Here is a 6,604-nt window from a genome sequence, read left to right as displayed (position 1 = left end):
ATTTAGCGACGCACTGACTGTGAGTTCATGTCCCCCCTTTTCTCTTAACTGTTTTCAGTTTTCTAAACTGCGGGGGTGAAATACATGTTACAATGATTATGAATATGTTTATACATGGTATGATTAGCGTAAGGAGGTTTGTTACTTAGATCATGTGAGTGGGTAGGCGGAAACTTGAGGCCATTAATCCTCATAGTAGGACCGAGGGACAGGAGCGGTAGATCTATCTGGGTGTAGCGAGCCCAGCCCCAAGTCCAGCTGAACGGACCACGGGGTGACTTAGTGCCCGACGCATAAATCCGCTAGGTTTGAGTCTTCCTACTTGCACTTCACACATATCAATGGCCTTGCAAACCATTGGTGATCTCTTTTTCCTTATTTGCTACATACCAGGATTTTTGATAAATACAAAGGTTTGTTTACTCACTTTCGCATGAACTCGCTCAACATTATTGTTGATTTTTCAACTTACATGTATTTCAGGAAATTAACGATCTGGCGCGGTATGGCTTGTTTTCCGCTGCATAAGTCACCAGGGTCATCCAAGGTTCGGGGAATGTGACTCTTTCCTGGACAAGTCACAATCCTTGAATCATGTTTATGTTATGTTTGGGTTTGTAATGTTTAGACAAGTTTATGGTTGTTGGGTGTTAACCCGTTAAGACAATGTTTAATATTTTTATTATCAATGGATGATCTTGCATATTTTAATTCATATAGCTTTGTTATGATTAAGCTATGGTATTAAGAAGTCACACCAAATTAACCACGCTTCCGCAAAGCCAGGGTGTGACAGTACCAAATGCAGTCTCCGACTCCCAAGGTTCTTTCTTTTTCTCTTTAGGTGTATCCTCATTCGTATTGCTCGAAGACGTATCATTATTTTCAGAATTTCCCGTGAAAGCGTACATGTCGCTGAAAGGATTCATGAAAACATCATCCATTTTGATTGTACCTGCAAAATCAACCAACACTTAGAAAAATTTTCCGAAACTTTTGAAAATCAGGACACAAAAGCGAAGCTATCTGTACAGATGACAGATAAGCGAACCCAACAATGTCACAACAGCGAAACAAACAATGTCTTAAAAGCGAACCAGTTGTTGTCCTATAAGCGGACCTCAACTATCACTAAAAGCGGACCAGAAAGTGTCACAAAAGCGGACCAGTTGATGTCTGTTCGAGCGGACCAGACTTGTTCGTTCAAGCGGACCAAGTAATGCCCTAAAAGCGAACCAAACTATGACCGTAAAAGCGAACTGAACACGAATTTAAAAGCGAATCTCGCGATGTCCGTAAAAGCAGACCACAGTTTTTAACCGATTTTGACCATTTTTAGTCCGAATTTTAGCCTGAGACTTTCTAGGGTTTGTTATTAGTATGATTTACACTTTATACTCAATTTTTAGACAATTTCAACCGTAAGAACCACTGAAAACCGAAAAAGTATGAGAGAAAGTGAGTAGAAAAGAGAAATTTCTGCAGATTTAAGCTGTAGTAGTATGAACTCCTCGTCCTGAGCTCTGATACCACTTGTTGGACCGTTGTTTGACCCTAAAAAGTCAGTCAAGGTAGTTCATCTTCACGTACGAAGGCGGAATCAACGTAAATGAAGTTACAACAGCTATTCCTTTCTAATTACTTCTCTTTTATTGCTTTCTGATTACAATTTGACAGAGTTCCGTTCCACAAGCAATCATTCAGGTCCGCTCTAATGAACAACATCATCAGGTATATATAGTGCTAGAGGTTCGCTTATAAGGACTGACATAAAAGCGAACCTACCAGGTTGACACAAAAGCGAACCCAACTGATGACTTAAAAGCGAACCAGACTTAATGACCTAAAAGCGGACCTGCTTCTAATGTACATAAAAGAGAACCTAATCAACATAAAACATGATTTCGACATTCTAAACCCTATGTTGACCCATATTGACCTAAAACTTGATGTAGACGAAGTCAACAGACATTCCGTGCATCAACAAAAATAGTTGTTATTTACTGACTGTCTGCTGTTTTGTCTTGAAATTTATCTGTGTTGCAGGCATGGCTAGTAGCTCTCGTCGAGGAAAGGGTAGGAAAACTGGAACGGGTCAGTCAGCACCGCAGCAAGATCCGGTTCCTCAAGAAACACCAATCATTCAAATAGCGCCCGATGATCCGAAATTAAGAAAAATCAAATATCGAACAAGTTATAACTTCATTCCGGATCAGAAAATGCACAGAGATAATCACCCGATTCTGAAGTTTGAGAAAGATACACCCGAATATGATAAGTTTGAAAAGCTGAAGGATACTGAGCTACTTCAACATCGGGTTATTAATTGGAATTGGTTAAGAGAGATAGGTGCAGAGCAGGAAGTGAGGGACCTTTTGGGTGAAAGATTGATTGATGCGATGAATTGCATAGAGCCTCAGTATCAGGAGCTAGTTCTAGAGTTCCATAGCACTTGGGTGCATAAGGAGGGTAAATTCGAGCAGGGCACAGCTGTATCATTTAGCTTTGGAAGGAAAATGTATGAGATGAATGTGCCGAGGTTTGCTGTCGTTTCGGGTTTGTATACCGAAGAGAGGTGAAGAGACCGGAGTTTGCTACCTATTTGAGGGGTGCGTATAATAAACCAAGGGATTGTAGTGTTGGTGGGACTGAGTTGAAGGAGTTCTGGAAGACGATTTCTAATCGTCCGTTTGGATTGACGAATCGGATCACGTCGGTTCGTAATCCGGTGTATAGGTATGTGCTGAAGATCTTGTCTACTACACTTGTGGGTAGGAAGTCGGGAAAGAATAAGGCGAATTGGATCGAACTGTTTATTCTGATGTGTAGAGTGCAGGGAAAGGAGTTTAATCTGGCTACTGTCTTAGCAGATTCGTTCAGTAGAGGTTGAAGAGGAGGTATTCGAGCTGGTTTGGATATGGGCCGCTACATTACTAGGATTGCAGCAAATTTGGGGGTATTTGACACGTATCTCCCTGAGTTTCTACGTGAGGGGCCCAAGACAGCGATGTTTGGATTGCAAGACCTGCAGAAATCAGGCATAGTGTCGTGGCAGGAACCCTACAGCTGGGAGCCGATCAAAGAGGGTCCACATGTTCAGACACCACAGGTACGACCAGGTGAGGATGTCAGTATTCAGATTGAGCCCTCACATACGCAGCAGCCACCACAGGCACACGAGCGGTCAGTACCTGAGTCCCAGAGGAGACACCCTCTACCTGAGCCTCTTACTTTGGAGTCATTCTCTGGCTATGTGGAGCAGAGATTTGACAGGCTGGAGCAGTTGATTGATGTCACACCCCCAAAATCCACACGCGGAGTACCACCGCTTGGGAGCGTGACATGACCAGGATCAAGCCATCAATCATATCAAACATAGCATTAAGTAATAATAAAAGTCATTAGAATAGGTTATCATGACATGATCGATGTTTCAAAACCAAGCATTGTTTAAGTAGCGGAAGCATTGTTATAAACCCAAGTTAAAATACTGAAATATCATAAGTGTCTAATCAAAGTAATACGATCCTTGTCCACAACGACCAGCTCCTCTTTGTGCAAGCTCCAATGTACCTAACGATCTGCAAGGCATGTAACAGAATGATCAACAAACTAGTTGAGCGAGTTCACAGTAAGTAAGTGCGTAACAGTAAGTAAAGGGTGGCTCTACTGGGCCGATAGTAAGTTATATATGTGGGGGCTTCCCATGTTATGTGACCACTAGACTATTCGTATCAACTACTCGTATCATCCCTGTTCTTCTTCCGAGAACAGTAGCGCGTATGGGGTGTACGTAGGTCTTACGTACGTATCCTTCATAACCGAGGATAGGAGACGCGGGGGTGTACGTGGGTTTCACGTACGTATCCTTTGTACCGAGGATAGAAGTAAGTAATGCGTACACGTAGGTTTTACGTGCGTGCCTGACATCCGAGGCAGTATTGGCATATGACCACGTAGGTGTTATCCTAACCTACGGAACCGTCCTGACATCCGAGGATCATGGTAGGTGATAGTCTAGGAAAAGCATATGTTCGTTCTTAGTCAATTGTAACCTTTATCCCATTCCCACAACCCGGGAATCCCATGCCTTAGTAGGGGTGTGAACTCACCTGGGTTTGCTCGGCAGACAGTATAATGCTCAAGTATACAAGTAAGGAATCAACCACGTCCTATCATGGTTACTATGCAAGTTAGGTTCGTATGTAGCATGTTTGTATCACGTATGGTATCAAGTATGATCATGGCAATTCACATAAACGTATTAGCAGTTCATATCAAGTAACGAGTCCAAGTAGTCGGCCCAATTAACATGATCAGTCCAATTAGCAACTATGTAAACAAGTCCGATAACATAACAGTCATAAGATTGGGCCCGTGACAACGTAGGCCCAAAACAGTGTGCGTGCAAAGGAGGTCTCGAGTCGCAACCAGCGATCTCGAGTCGCAACCGGTGGTCTCGGTTCATCATGGCCCGGTTACGAGTCACAGCCGGAGATTACGAGTCGCAACAGGAGGTTGCGAGTCGCAACTGATGATCTCGACTCATCACGGTCTGGTTACGAGTCGCAACGGGACTCGCAACCGTTGTCTCGGCTTGTGCTGTTTGTGGTCTCGAGTGGGGTTCCGACTCGCAATCTGAGTCGCAACCGTGTGTAACAGTTTCCATAATTCCTGTAACAATCTTACCGTGATTCTAGCAAACAACTTAGGCAGTTTCGGAAATCAGATCAAACAATGATTATTCAACATTCAATCATATTCATAATATCTTCAAATCATCATCATTTAGCATGTTCATAACAGCATCAAATCAACAATCAGATTATCACACAATCTAAACCGGGCCATAAACGTATCGTCGGACTAGCATGCAACCTATCCGATTATCATTCATACAGAACCTGATTATTTCTATCATCCTGAAATCAATCCGAAGACCAATCATAAACAACATAATCTAAACCGGCCCTAGTTCATAATCATGCAGATTCTAATCGGTTTCATCTAAACATGAAATCATAAAATCACTTATCACAAAAACATAAACAAAACACTAACCGATTACGAGTAAAGGAGGGTGATCTGAACAAGAGAATGATCGGATGTTCTTGTGCCTTCGGGTCCTAAGCGAGCCGAGAGAGAGAGGTAGAGAGCAAGTAGGGTTTGTGTGTGTTATGAAAATTGTAACAATGAGAGAAACCAAACCCTTACCAAAGATTTGTGTTTGCGAGTGGGGAGTGGGCCGAGCCCAATTCGGTAACCTCATGGAGTCCGATTCAAGGTGTGGCCCAATCGGGCTTGTGAGACCGGTTAGCCTCGTGGATCGGGTTTTAGTGTGTGTGGTTTGGGCTCGTGTACACATAACATACATACGCACATAAATATCATAACATACAATAGCATCAAAGTTTGTAAAAATCATAACACGTTCACGTATATTACACAATGCTAGGTCTAAAGTTCGAGTTGTCACATTATCCCCAACTAATTGGAAATTTCGTCCCGAAATTTGGTATGCACTCACTGAGGAAGCTAGGTAAACTGTACTGTTCACTGATTTTCCTGGGGTGTCACATCCTCCCCCCGTTGATCTGGAATTTCGTCCCGAAATTCCGAAGTAGTAGCTTCAGCCTCAGTAGTGGTTGCATTGGTTTCAAATAACTGGGGGTACTTTTCTGTCATTCTGTCTTCGCGTTCCCAGGTGTACTCTGGGCCACGTTTGGAGTTCCAACGAACTCGAACAAGAGGGATTCTCTTGCTTTTGAGGACCTTCACATCCCGGTCCGTGATTTCTACTGGTTCCTCGACGAACTGCAGCCGCTCGTCGATAGTGAGTTCCTTAAAAGGAATGATGAGGTTTTCATCTGATAGGCACTTCTTTAAGTTCGATACGTGAAAGACATTGTGAACTGCTCCGAGTTCAGCTGGTAGGTTCAACTTGTAGGCTACCTTGCCAATCTTTTCTAAGATTTCGAATGGTCCGACGTACCGCGGATTCAGTTTGCCCCGTTTGCCAAAACGTACCACACCCTTCCAGGGTGAAACTTTCAATAAAACCCGGTCTCCGACCTCAAATTCCAAAGGCTTTCTACGCTTGTCCGCGTAGGCTTTCTGACGGTCGCGTGCTGCCGCCATGCGTTGTCGTATCTGTGTAATCTTTTCTGTGGCGTCCACTACAATCTCTGGACCCGTAATCTGACTATCCCCCACCTCTGCCCAACAGAGAGGTGACCGGCATTTACGTCCGTACAATGCCTCGAATGGAGCGGCTTGAATGCTGGTATGGTAACTGTTATTGTACGAGAACTCCACCAAAGGGAGGTGTTTTTCCCAGCCGTTGCCGAAATCGATAACGCATGCTCGAAGCATGTCTTCGAGAGTTTGGATCGTACGCTCAGACTGCCCATCCGTCTGAGGATGATATGCTGTGCTCATGTCTAATCGTGAGCCGAAAGATTTATGCATTGCTTGCCAAAGCTCTGACGTGAATCGTGCATCGCGATCCGAAATAATAGAGATGGGCACTCCGTGCCTCGAAACAACTTCTTTGAGATAGACGTCTGCGAGAGTGGAGAACTTGTCCGTTTCCTTAATCGGCAGG

The sequence above is a fragment of the Helianthus annuus genome, chromosome 4 (assembly GCF_002127325.2).
Source record: "Helianthus annuus cultivar XRQ/B chromosome 4, HanXRQr2.0-SUNRISE, whole genome shotgun sequence".
Lineage (NCBI taxonomy): Eukaryota > Viridiplantae > Streptophyta > Magnoliopsida > Asterales > Asteraceae > Helianthus > Helianthus annuus.
The sequence above is the reverse complement of the archived record's forward strand: the minus strand, read 5'-3'. Positions refer to the sequence as shown.